This window comes from Lytechinus pictus, chromosome 5, assembly GCF_037042905.1.
Source record: "Lytechinus pictus isolate F3 Inbred chromosome 5, Lp3.0, whole genome shotgun sequence".
In the NCBI taxonomy this organism is placed as follows: domain Eukaryota; kingdom Metazoa; phylum Echinodermata; class Echinoidea; order Temnopleuroida; family Toxopneustidae; genus Lytechinus; species Lytechinus pictus.
In genome coordinates, this window is record NC_087249.1 from 56386523 (window position 1) to 56400602 (window position 14080).

General features: G+C 40.7%; 1 long non-coding RNA gene across 1 annotated transcript; it reads left to right on the top strand.

The window, feature by feature from the left end:
* Positions 1-598: 598 nt before the first annotated feature.
* On the top strand, positions 599-4335 carry LOC129283958 (uncharacterized). The gene is made up of 4 exons (XR_010293530.1): positions 599-799; positions 1352-1527; positions 2189-2303; positions 3996-4335. It is a non-coding gene; the product is annotated as an uncharacterized LOC129283958 (long non-coding RNA).
* Positions 4336-14080: the final 9745 nt, after the last annotated feature.

The window sequence follows — 14080 nt, forward strand, 5'->3', positions numbered from 1 at the left end:
AAAATTGTTATCCTAGATATTTGTTGCGAGAAAAAAATTTCTTCCTATTTAATCCCTTTTTTCTAATTTAAGTTAAAGAGGACTATTTTACACTATTTTTACAAATCATACAAAAATTAATGTATTTTTCTTTTTTTAACTCACTGATATTTTAAAAATATTTTTGAAGGTGAATAGAATAGCTATTTTTTTCTATTTATAACGCGCATATTTATTGCTAGTTTACAACCTTGCCATGTTAAGCAAGGCTATCTTTATCTTTCAAAGAAAAAGAAAATAAATAAAATAGAAATAAAGAACAAATATTAAGCTAATTCATTCTTAAACTTTCAAAGAAAAAAAAAAGCTCCAAAAGCAGAGGCAAAAATCGTCATTTCTTGACTGGTTGCCAACCAAAACCAAACAAGAAGACATTTTTATGTTAAGAAGTTCGTATATCTATTTTAAAACTTCTTTCTTGCTTTAGACCCCCCCCCCCTTCATTATTCCTGACTCAGCAGATCTTCCTTCAATCACCGGGCGCGGGCGGGCCTGTGCATGCGCACTGAGTGCCACTGATCGTATCGTCCGTATAATTATGCAAATTAACCAGCGCCGCCAAACGCAAACCGCCAATCTAATTTGAATTTGAAAGAGCCATCTTCGCCGCGCCGTTAATTTGCACCGCACTTTTATCGAGTGCTAGTGCGATAAAGAAGGGTAAAGAAGGCCGTTTTAATAATAATTCAACCACTGAAATCACACGGACCAGATTTGGACAATGACTTGAAAGCTAAGACATTCGCAGTAGGCTCTACAGGTAAGTTAACAATTTTCTATGATTTTCTTTTCGTAGTTTGTTAAATGGCGCGGCTCGCAGCTAGCTGCGGGGCTAGCTGTAACGTTAGAGTTCGTCAGGACATCCTGTTACTGCCCCTCAGCGCTGCCTGCCGGCCGCGACTAGCCGGGCGTGGATGTGTGGCTGCCATGCCGGTGCAAGTCTGCGCACATACATCATATTGACCTTACGATTTGTGTTAAGATTTAACATTTCTTTTTATTTCACAAAATCTTTCAATTGATATTGTTCCATATATTGTTATAAGTAAATGAGAGAGATATGTGATCGAATGTGAAACTGATTTTCTTGGTCTTGGAAAAAATCTGAGACTCAGCCAGTTATGAATGATTTTCAATTTCAGATTTAACATTATGATAGTGGCCAGCGCCTCGTGTCTGCGCACCAATCACTTTACACACGATTTGAGGATTTTGATGAGATTTTGAAATGCCGAAAATCGAAATTCATTATTTTTTCCACCATTTTAAGAGTCTGATTTTTTCATGAATAGCTGTTTATCACTTATTTCAGGAGAGAGGGAGACCCAAAACCACCTGGAGTCATACTGAGCCTCGAGGAGGAGATGAAGTCAGTGAACATGACCTGGGGTACCGGTAGTTTCCAGAAGAAGGCCCAGCTCAGAACCGCCAGGAGTAGAGATCTGAATACTTCGTTGCTGCCCTCCATATGAGGAGGCTGTAAGTTAGGTAATTCAGATGTCAAGTTTTCTTTTGGGGTCTTTGTGTATCTTCTATTATGAGAATTATGGAAAAGAGATGGTGATTTAATGGTTTTAAAGATGTAAAATATGAAATTCTAGCACTTTTTTTAGGCCTAATATGAGTTCGGACACCCTACTTATAATTTTTTTTTGAGGAGCGCGATATTTTTGTACATGACCCAAGCCTAGTTTCACCACAGATTAATTAATAGCTACACAGCTGTTGCATTTACAATTTTAATAACAATCTACAACAATTGAGCATTTTATAAAATTGAGTGTGTCTAGGAAAGCAAATTCGGAGGCATAAGGAGAGCCATTTATTGAGCTCCATGGAATTATAAACATGAAGGACTGATCTCTGCGACATCGATTTCAGAAGTATTCCCAAGACCAAGTGAACTTACTCATTTTTTAAATAAATATGATGATGTGCAGTTTATCATTATAGTTGAATCATTGATTCACAATCCCATGTATTTTTCTTAATGTGCAAATGGAATTTTACAACACTCTGTAGTAACCCTTGCCCGCCTTTAATAGGTGTAGACATGTATTGCTATTCACTGTAATATAGACATATTTTTATTCACTGTTCACTGTACTGATTATTTTTCTCTCCATTGTTTTTGAAAAAAATTCCTCAGATACATCGCATCTACCAGCAAAGAATGTGTGCCAGTAGAGGAAAGGAATGTACCTGTCGCACGTGAACTCTTCAGAGGCAGTGAGGACTAGATCTGCAAGCAAGTGATCCTTTTTGTAAGAAAATTTCCAATTTGTACATTTTACAATTAATTTTTTTTAAAGCCTTTGTACACATTTAGAGTATCAAGGCTTACAAAATGTAAAAATTTAATGTTTGCCCAAAAATCATTATGGGAAAGGTTGATTTCCGAGGGAAATCTTATCTTTGTTTACACAGTTGTACGAGCAACCTTATAGGAGGCTTGTCTAGGCTCCGTGATGAAAATACAATGTAAAAATGATAAAATTATCTTCATGGAGTCCTCTAGGCTAGCCAGTGACATGGGCCCATGCCCATCAATTTTAATTAATGCTTTTGCATAACCAAATGGTGTGAATTTGGAACTGGAAGTATAATTTCAGATTGACCTCCGAAATGAAACGTGCACAATTAGTCTGAACTAAAATAACATTTCCTGAATTTTTTCTTAAATCTGGAGGCTGAAGTATTTTTTTATCTTTGAAATTAAATTGGTTCTCGTTGTTTTTTACCTCTGACTTACCAGTATGTGTGGGGGTACCGTAGAAGTAGAATTAAAGGGATGGTCCAGGCTGGAAACATATCTCAATAAATAGAGTAAAATTCACAGAGCAAAATGCTGAAAACTTGATCAAAATTTGATAACTAATTAAGGTTTTGAATTTTAAAGATTTGCATTATTCCGGTGAAATAGTTCTAGGCATGTCTTTATGAATATTCATTAGGTTGGCTGATGATGTCATATCCCAATTGCCCTTTTGTATTTTATTATATGAGATTAGGTTTATTAAGATATTTTTAACCAAGAACTATTGACAATTGGATTGACAACTGATTAGGTGCATTAGTTATTGACGCAACTTATTTCATTACAATGGAGACGCATCATTTACACGTGTATGAAAAAATCAAACATTTATGATTTCATCTAGTAACATAAAAAAAAGGAAAGTGGAGATGTGACATCAGCCCACCTAATGAATATTCATGACGAAGTGCATACAACTGTTTTCACAAAATATTGATAAACTTTAAAATTCAATAACTTCTTGTTATCCCATTTTGATGAAATTTTCATCATTTTGCTCTGTGAATTTTACTCAAGTATTATTTAGATGTAAATATTTTCGGCCCGGACCATCCCTTTATTCCTCGGATAAAATTTTGTATTTCATTTTTTTTTTTGCTTTGTCTTGCGTTTTTAAACATGTTCTGGGAACTGCTTTTTGAAAGTTGTCAGCATTAACAAGTTGTCTTTTTCCGACAGTTACCATAGTAACAGTCAGAGGCCAGTGCTTCTCAGCCAATCAAAAGCAATGATTTCACTGAAATAGTCGGCACTGACAATCATGAAATACCCATCAGATGTTAGCAGATAATGTGCAACATAGACTCCTAGATACATATATGCAAACATACATAGTCTAAGTCTTTATTATTAAAATAAATGTATAGGTATAAGGTCGAGGCAATTTCATCTCTGCGATGTCAATTTCAGAAGTATTCCCAAGACCATGTGAACTTACTATACATGTTGTAATAAAAATGATGATGTGCTGTCTATCATTTATAATTGAATCATTGAAATATGAAACTTAGAGAAGTTTCACTATCCCATGTATATTCTTTATGTGCAGATATAATTTTACACCACTGAAATTTTGTATTACGGTATTCACTGTACTTATTATTTTTCATTCCATTGGTTTTTTTCTTCTAATCTTCAGATACATCGCATCTACCAGCAAAGATCAAGTGCCACTACAGGAAAGGAAGGTACCTGTTTCACGTTTCCTCTTCAGAGCCAGTGAGGGCCCCAAGATCTCAATAAATAATAATTAAAAAAAGACTCCTTTATCATTCCTTTAAAAATAGTACATATTATTTATTGAAGGTAAATGCTTAGATGCATTATATTCAAATTTTGTCTCCAAGCTAGCATGTAAAAATTGGATTGACTACATATTTACTGTGTAAGTTAATGATCTTTGTTGACACATAATACAAGAATTATACACAGCATGTTACAGTTTGTAACATAATTTTCTTTCATTAAATTCCTAGTTTTAATACCATATAGATTTTTTTTGTGACTTTTGTCATTCTCTGATGTTTTTTGGTACAGATTTCAAGAGACTGAGGGATTGATTTACCAGAGCAAGTTTACAGTCCAATCCTGTTATATTGTGCATGTGGAAATTAACAAGGTTTCAATACAATGCTACAAATTTACCTTGATTCATTTCATCAGTCCTATGTGCAAGGATAATTATTTCACTTGTCCTTGCACATTGTTATAACAGGAGTGGACATTCAATGTAAAGATAATTGAAGATAATTTATAATTGAAATAACCGCCTGAGAGGGGGGGGGGTGTTGGTACCAATATTCTAATGTGTGTGTGCGCAAGGAAAACGAAGGAGTGATTATACGAGAAGAGTAAAAGATCGGGAATGTACATATCCACATGATTCATTTTTTGTTTATGCTATACATTGCAGGGTGTTTCTAACTGGTACCACTTGACAATTTATGTTTCCAACTGGTCCTAACTGGTGCTTCCAACTTGTTCTAACTGGCACCAGTTGACAACTGGTGTTTCCAACTGGTTTTAACTGGCACCAGTTGACAACTCATGTTTCCAACTGGTCCTAACTGGCACCAGTTGACAATTGGTGTTTCCAACTGGTTTTAACTGGCACCAGTTGACACCTCATGTTTCAAAATGGTCCTAACTGGCACCAGTTGACAATTTGTGTTTCCAACTGGTTTTAACTGGCACCAGTTGACAACTCATGTTTCCAACTGGTCCTAACTGGCACCAGTTTACAATTGGTGTTTCCAACTGGTTTTAACTGGCACCAGTTGACAACTCATGTTTCCAACTGGTCCTAACTGGTACCAGTTAGGACCAGTTGTCAACTGGTACCAGTTGCTAACTGGTACCAGTTAGGACCAGTTGCCAACTGGTATTTCCAACTGGTACCAGTTACAATTTGTCAACTGGATTCCAGTTGATTCCAGTATTCCAATTTCCATATTGAATCCAGTTCGCTAACTGGAATCAACTGGTACCAGTACCAGTTGGATTAACTGGTCCTTAACTGGTTTTTTGACCTGGGTTGCCGAAAATATCGCGCGAGCTGTTATGGCGTGCTATATTATTATGTACGTGTATTCCAACTATTCCAATTGGTGGCCGGGGGCTGGTAATAAATTTGCCGCTAATCGAAATCACCTTTTTATGTCTTGAAAATCAGCGAAATTGATCTTTATTAGTCATTCCATCGATTTAGGGGTGAACATTGGTGCACAGGAAAGGGGGACGGGGTCTACGATGCCCCGAAAGGTAGGGGGTGCATGGACGAAAATGCTATGTATTATATACGTGTATTCCAACAATTCCACTTTGGTTTGGTAATCAATTCGCCGCTAATCGAAATCACCTTTTTATGTCTTGAAAATGGACCAAATTGATCTTCATTAATCACTCCATCGATCTAGGGGTGAACATTTGTGCACAGAAAAGGAGGACGGGGTCTAAGGTGCACCGAAAGGTCGGGGTGCATTGCCGAAAATATCGCGCGAGCTGTTATGGCGTGCTATATTATTATGTACGTGTATTCCAACTATTCCACTTTGGTGGCCGGGGGCTGGTAATAAATTCGCCGCTAATCGAAATCACCTTTTTATGTCTTGAAAATCAGCGAAATTGATCTTTATTAGTCATTCCATCGATTTAGGGGTGAACATTGGTGCACAGGAAAGGGGGACGGGGTCTACGATGCCCCGAAAGGTAGGGGGTGCATGGACGAAAATGCTATGTATTATATACGTGTATTCCAACAATTCCACTTTGGTTTGGTAATAAATTCGCCGCTAATCGAAATCACCTTTTTATGTCTTGAAAATGGACCAAATTGATCTTCATTAATCACTCCATCGATCTAGGGGTGAACATTGGTGCACAGAAAAGGAGGACGGGGTCTACACGTGCCCCGAAAGGTCGAGGTGCACTGCCGAAAATATCGCGCGAGCTGTTATGGCGTGCTATATTATTATGTACGTGTATTCCAACTATTCCACTTTGGTGGCCGGGGGCTGGTAATAAATTCGCCGCTAATCGAAATCACCTTTTTATGTCTTGAAAATCAGCGAAATTGATCTTTATTAGTCATTCCATCGATTTAGGGGTGAACATTGGTGCACAGGAAAGGGGGACGGGGTCTACGATGCCCCGAAAGGTAGGGGGTGCATGGACGAAAATGCTATGTATTATATACGTGTATTCCAACAATTCCACTTTGGTTTGGTAATAAATTCGCCGCTAATCGAAATCACCTTTTTATGTCTTGAAAATGGACCAAATTGATCTTCATTAATCACTCCATCGATCTAGGGGTGAACATTGGTGCACAGAAAAGGAGGACGGGGTCTACGGTGCCCCGAAAGGTCGGGGTGCATTGCCGAAAATATCGCGCGAGCTGTTATGGCGTGCTATATTATTATGTACGTGTATTCCAACAATTCCACTTTGGTTTATTAATAAATTCGCCGCTAATCGAAATCACCTTTTTATGTCTTGAAAATGGACCAAATTGATCTTCATTAATCACTCCATCGATCTAGGGGTGAACATTGGTGCACAGAAAAGGAGGACGGGGTCTACACGTGCCCCGAAAGGTCGGGGTGCATTGCCGAAAATATCGCGCGAGCTGTTATGGCGTGCTATATTATTATGTACGTGTATTCCAACTATTCCACTTTGGTGGCCGGGGGCTGGTAATAAATTCGCCGCTAATCGAAATCACCTTTTTATGTCTTGAAAATCAGCGAAATTGATCTTTATTAGTCATTCCATCGATTTAGGGGTGAACATTGGTGCACAGGAAAGGGGGACGGGGTCTACGATGCCCCGAAAGGTAGGGGGTGCATGGACGAAAATGCTATGTATTATATACGTGTATTCCAACAATTCCACTTTGGTTTGGTAATAAATTCGCCGCTAATCGAAATCACCTTTTTATGTCTTGAAAATGGACCAAATTGATCTTCATTAATCACTCCATCGATCTAGGGGTGAACATTGGTGCACAGAAAAGGAGGACGGGGTCTACACGTGCCCCGAAAGGTCGAGGTGCATTGCCGAAAATATCGCGCGAGCTGTTATGGCGTGCTATATTATTATGTACGTGTATTCCAACTATTCCACTTTGGTGGCCGGGGGCTGGTAATAAATTCGCCGCTAATCGAAATCACCTTTTTATGTCTTGAAAATCAGCGAAATTGATCTTTATTAGTCATTCCATCGATTTAGGGGTGAACATTGGTGCACAGGAAAGGGGGACGGGGTCTACGATGCCCCGAAAGGTAGGGGGTGCATGGACGAAAATGCTATGTATTATATACGTGTATTCCAACAATTCCACTTTGGTTTGGTAATAAATTCGCCGCTAATCGAAATCACCTTTTTATGTCTTGAAAATGGACCAAATTGATCTTCATTAATCACTCCATCGATCTAGGGGTGAACATTGGTGCACAGAAAAGGAGGACGGGGTCTACGGTGCCCCGAAAGGTCGGGGTGCATTGCCGAAAATATCGCGCGAGCTGTTATGGCGTGCTATATTATTATGTACGTGTATTCCAACAATTCCACTTTGGTTTATTAATAAATTCGCCGCTAATCGAAATCACCTTTTTATGTCTTGAAAATGGACCAAATTGATCTTCATTAATCACTCCATCGATCTAGGGGTGAACATTGGTGCACAGAAAAGGAGGACGGGGTCTACACGTGCCCCGAAAGGTCGAAGTGCATTGCCGAAAATATCGCGCGAGCTGTTATGGCGTGCTATATTATTATGTACGTGTATTCCAACTATTCCACTTTGGTGGCCGGGGGCTGGTAATAAATTCGCCGCTAATCGAAATCACCTTTTTATGTCTTGAAAATCAGCGAAATTGATCTTTATTAGTCATTTCATCGATTTAGGGGTGAACATTGGTGCACAGGAAAGGGGGACGGGGTCTACGATGCCCCGAAAGGTAGGGGGTGCATGGACGAAAATGCTATGTATTATATACGTGTATTCCAACAATTCCACTTTGGTTTGGTAATAAATTCGCCGCTAATCGAAATCACCTTTTTATGTCTTGAAAATGGACCAAATTGATCTTCATTAATCACTCCATCGATCTAGGGGTGAACATTGGTGCACAGAAAAGGAGGACGGGGTCTACGGTGCCCCGAAAGGTCGGGGTGCATTGCCGAAAATATCGCGCGAGCTGTTATGGCGTGCTATATTATTATGTACGTGTATTCCAACTATTCCACTTTGGTGGCCGGGGGCTGGTAATAAATTCGCCGCTAATCGAAATCACCTTTTTATGTCTTGAAAATCAGCGAAATTGATCTTTATTAGTCATTCCATCGATTTAGGGGTGAACATTGGTGCACAGGAAAGGGGGACGGGGTCTACGATGCCCCGAAAGGTAGGGGGTGCATGGACGAAAATGCTATGTATTATATACGTGTATTCCAACAATTCCACTTTGGTTTGGTAATAAATTCGCAGCTAATCGAAATCACCTTTTTATGTCTTGAAAATGGACCAAATTGATCTTCATTAATCACTCCATCGATCTAGGGGTGAACATTGGTGCACAGAAAAGGAGGACGGGGTCTACGGTGCCCTGAAAGGTCGGGGTGCATTGCCGAAAATACCGCGCGAGCTGTTATGGCGTGCTATATTATTATGTACGTGTATTCCAACTATTCCACTTTGGTGGCCGGGGGCTGGTAATAAATTCGCCGCTAATCGAAATCACCTTTTTATGTCTTGAAAATCAGCGAAATTGATCTTTATTAGTCATTCCATCGATTTAGGGGTGAACATTGGTGCACAGGAAAGGGGGACGGGGTCTACGATGCCCCGAAAGGTAGGGGGTGCATGGACGAAAATGCTATGTATTATATACGTGTATTCCAACAATTCCACTTTGGTTTGGTAATCAATTCGCCGCTAATCGAAATCACCTTTTTATGTCTTGAAAATGGACCAAATTGATCTTCATTAATCACTCCATCGATCTAGGGGTGAACATTGGTGCACAGAAAAGGAGGACGGGGTCTACGGTGCCCCGAAAGGTCGGGGTGCATTGCCGAAAATATCGCGCGAGCTGTTATGGCGTGCTATATTATTATGTACGTGTATTCCAACAATTCCACTTTGGTTTATTAATAAATTCGCCGCTAATCGAAATCACCTTTTTATGTCTTGAAAATGGACCAAATTGATCTTCATTAATCACTCCATCGATCTAGGGGTGAACATTGGTGCACAGAAAAGGAGGACGGGGTCTACACGTGCCCCGAAAGGTCGAAGTGCATTGCCGAAAATATCGCGCGAGCTGTTATGGCGTGCTATATTATTATGTACGTGTATTCCAACTATTCCACTTTGGTGGCCGGGGGCTGGTAATAAATTCGCCGCTAATCGAAATCACCTTTTTATGTCTTGAAAATCAGCGAAATTGATCTTTATTAGTCATTTCATCGATTTAGGGGTGAACATTGGTGCACAGGAAAGGGGGACGGGGTCTACGATGCCCCGAAAGGTAGGGGGTGCATGGACGAAAATGCTATGTATTATATACGTGTATTCCAACAATTCCACTTTGGTTTGGTAATAAATTCGCCGCTAATCGAAATCACCTTTTTATGTCTTGAAAATGGACCAAATTGATCTTCATTAATCACTCCATCGATCTAGGGGTGAACATTGGTGCACAGAAAAGGAGGACGGGGTCTACGGTGCCCCGAAAGGTCGGGGTGCATTGCCGAAAATATCGCGCGAGCTGTTATGGCGTGCTATATTATTATGTACGTGTATTCCAACTATTCCACTTTGGTGGCCGGGGGCTGGTAATAAATTCGCCGCTAATCGAAATCACCTTTTTATGTCTTGAAAATCAGCGAAATTGATCTTTATTAGTCATTCCATCGATTTAGGGGTGAACATTGGTGCACAGGAAAGGGGGACGGGGTCTACGATGCCCCGAAAGGTAGGGGGTGCATGGACGAAAATGCTATGTATTATATACGTGTATTCCAACAATTCCACTTTGGTTTGGTAATAAATTCGCAGCTAATCGAAATCACCTTTTTATGTCTTGAAAATGGACCAAATTGATCTTCATTAATCACTCCATCGATCTAGGGGTGAACATTGGTGCACAGAAAAGGAGGACGGGGTCTACGGTGCCCTGAAAGGTCGGGGTGCATTGCCGAAAATACCGCGCGAGCTGTTATGGCGTGCTATATTATTATGTACGTGTATTCCAACTATTCCACTTTGGTGGCCGGGGGCTGGTAATAAATTCGCCGCTAATCGAAATCACCTTTTTATGTCTTGAAAATCAGCGAAATTGATCTTTATTAGTCATTCCATCGATTTAGGGGTGAACATTGGTGCACAGGAAAGGGGGACGGGGTCTACGATGCCCCGAAAGGTAGGGGGTGCATGGACGAAAATGCTATGTATTATATACGTGTATTCCAACAATTCCACTTTGGTTTGGTAATAAATTCGCCGCTAATCGAAATCACCTTTTTATGTCTTGAAAATGGACCAAATTGATCTTCATTAATCACTCCATCGATCTAGGGGTGAACATTGGTGCACAGAAAAGGAGGACGGGGTCTACACGTGCCCCGAAAGGTCGAGGTGCATTGCCGAAAATATCGCGCGAGCTGTTATGGCGTGCTATATTATTATGTACGTGTATTCCAACTATTCCACTTTGGTGGCCGGGGGCTGGTAATAAATTCGCCGCTAATCGAAATCACCTTTTTATGTCTTGAAAATCAGCGAAATTGATCTTTATTAGTCATTCCATCGATTTAGGGGTGAACATTGGTGCACAGGAAAGGGGGACGGGGTCTACGATGCCCCGAAAGGTAGGGGGTGCATGGACGAAAATGCTATGTATTATATACGTGTATTCCAACAATTCCACTTTGGTTTGGTAATCAATTCGCCGCTAATCGAAATCACCTTTTTATGTCTTGAAAATGGACCAAATTGATCTTCATTAATCACTCCATCGATCTAGGGGTGAACATTGGTGCACAGAAAAGGAGGACGGGGTCTACGGTGCCCCGAAAGGTCGGGGTGCATTGCCGAAAATATCGCGCGAGCTGTTATGGCGTGCTATATTATTATGTACGTGTATTCCAACTATTCCACTTTGGTGGCCGGGGGCTGGTAATAAATTCGCCGCTAATCGAAATCACCTTTTTATGTCTTGAAAATCAGCGAAATTGATCTTTATTAGTCATTCCATCGATTTAGGGGTGAACATTGGTGCACAGGAAAGGGGGACGGGGTCTACGTTGCCCCGAAAGGTAGGGGGTGCATGGACGAAAATGCTATGTATTATATACGTGTATTCCAACAATTCCACTTTGGTTTGGTAATCAATTCGCCGCTAATCGAAATCACCTTTTTATGTCTTGAAAATGGACCAAATTGATCTTCATTAATCACTCCATCGATCTAGGGGTGAACATTGGTGCACAGAAAAGGAGGACGGGGTCTACGGTGCCCCGAAAGGTCGGGGTGCATTGCCGAAAATATCGCGCGAGCTGTTATGGCGTGCTATATTATTATGTACGTGTATTCCAACAATTCCACTTTGGTTTATTAATAAATTCGCCGCTAATCGAAATCACCTTTTTATGTCTTGAAAATGGACCAAATTGATCTTCATTAATCACTCCATCGATCTAGGGGTGAACATTGGTGCACAGGAAAGGGGGACGGGGTCTACGATGCCCCGAAAGGTAGGGGGTGCATGGACGAAAATGCTATGTATTATATACGTGTATTCCAACAATTCCACTTTGGTTTGGTAATAAATTCGCCGCTAATCGAAATCACCTTTTTATGTCTTGAAAATGGACCAAATTGATCTTCATTAATCACTCCATCGATCTAGGGGTGAACATTGGTGCACAGAAAAGGAGGACGGGGTCTACGGTGCCCCGAAAGGTCGGGGTGCATTGCCGAAAATATCGCGCGAGCTGTTATGGCGTGCTATATTATTATGTACGTGTATTCCAACTATTCCACTTTGGTGGCCGGGGGCTGGTAATAAATTCGCCGCTAATCGAAATCACCTTTTTATGTCTTGAAAATCAGCGAAATTGATCTTTATTAGTCATTCCATCGATTTAGGGGTGAACATTGGTGCACAGGAAAGGGGGACGGGGTCTACGATGCCCCGAAAGGTAGGGGGTGCATGGACGAAAATGCTATGTATTATATACGTGTATTCCAACAATTCCACTTTGGTTTGGTAATAAATTCGCAGCTAATCGAAATCACCTTTTTATGTCTTGAAAATGGACCAAATTGATCTTCATTAATCACTCCATCGATCTAGGGGTGAACATTGGTGCACAGAAAAGGAGGACGGGGTCTACGGTGCCCTGAAAGGTCGGGGTGCATTGCCGAAAATACCGCGCGAGCTGTTATGGCGTGCTATATTATTATGTACGTGTATTCCAACTATTCCACTTTGGTGGCCGGGGGCTGGTAATAAATTCGCCGCTAATCGAAATCACCTTTTTATGTCTTGAAAATCAGCGAAATTGATCTTTATTAGTCATTCCATCGATTTAGGGGTGAACATTGGTGCACAGGAAAGGGGGACGGGGTCTACGATGCCCCGAAAGGTAGGGGGTGCATGGACGAAAATGCTATGTATTATATACGTGTATTCCAACAATTCCACTTTGGTTTGGTAATAAATTCGCCGCTAATCGAAATCACCTTTTTATGTCTTGAAAATGGACCAAATTGATCTTCATTAATCACTCCATCGATCTAGGGGTGAACATTGGTGCACAGAAAAGGAGGACGGGGTCTACACGTGCCCCGAAAGGTCGAGGTGCATTGCCGAAAATATCGCGCGAGCTGTTATGGCGTGCTATATTATTATGTACGTGTATTCCAACTATTCCACTTTGGTGGCCGGGGGCTGGTAATAAATTCGCCGCTAATCGAAATCACCTTTTTATGTCTTGAAAATCAGCGAAATTGATCTTTATTAGTCATTCCATCGATTTAGGGGTGAACATTGGTGCACAGGAAAGGGGGACGGGGTCTACGATGCCCCGAAAGGTAGGGGGTGCATGGACGAAAATGCTATGTATTATATACGTGTATTCCAACAATTCCACTTTGGTTTGGTAATCAATTCGCCGCTAATCGAAATCACCTTTTTATGTCTTGAAATTGGACCAAATTGATCTTCATTAATCACTCCATCGATCTAGGGGTGAACATTGGTGCACAGAAAAGGAGGACGGGGTCTACGGTGCCCCGAAAGGTCGGGGTGCATTGCCGAAAATATCGCGCGAGCTGTTATGGCGTGCTATATTATTATGTACGTGTATTCCAACTATTCCACTTTGGTGGCCGGGGGCTGGTAATAAATTCGCCGCTAATCGAAATCACCTTTTTATGTCTTGAAAATCAGCGAAATTGATCTTTATTAGTCATTCCATCGATTTAGGGGTGAACATTGGTGCACAGGAAAGGGGGACGGGGTCTACGATGCCCCGAAAGGTAGGGGGTGCATGGACGAAAATGCTATGTATTATATACGTGTATTCCAACAATTCCACTTTGGTTTGGTAATAAATTCGCCGCTAATCGAAATCACCTTTTTATGTCTTGAAAATGGACCAAATTGATCTTCATTAATCACTCCATCGATCTAGGGGTGAACATTGGTGCACAGA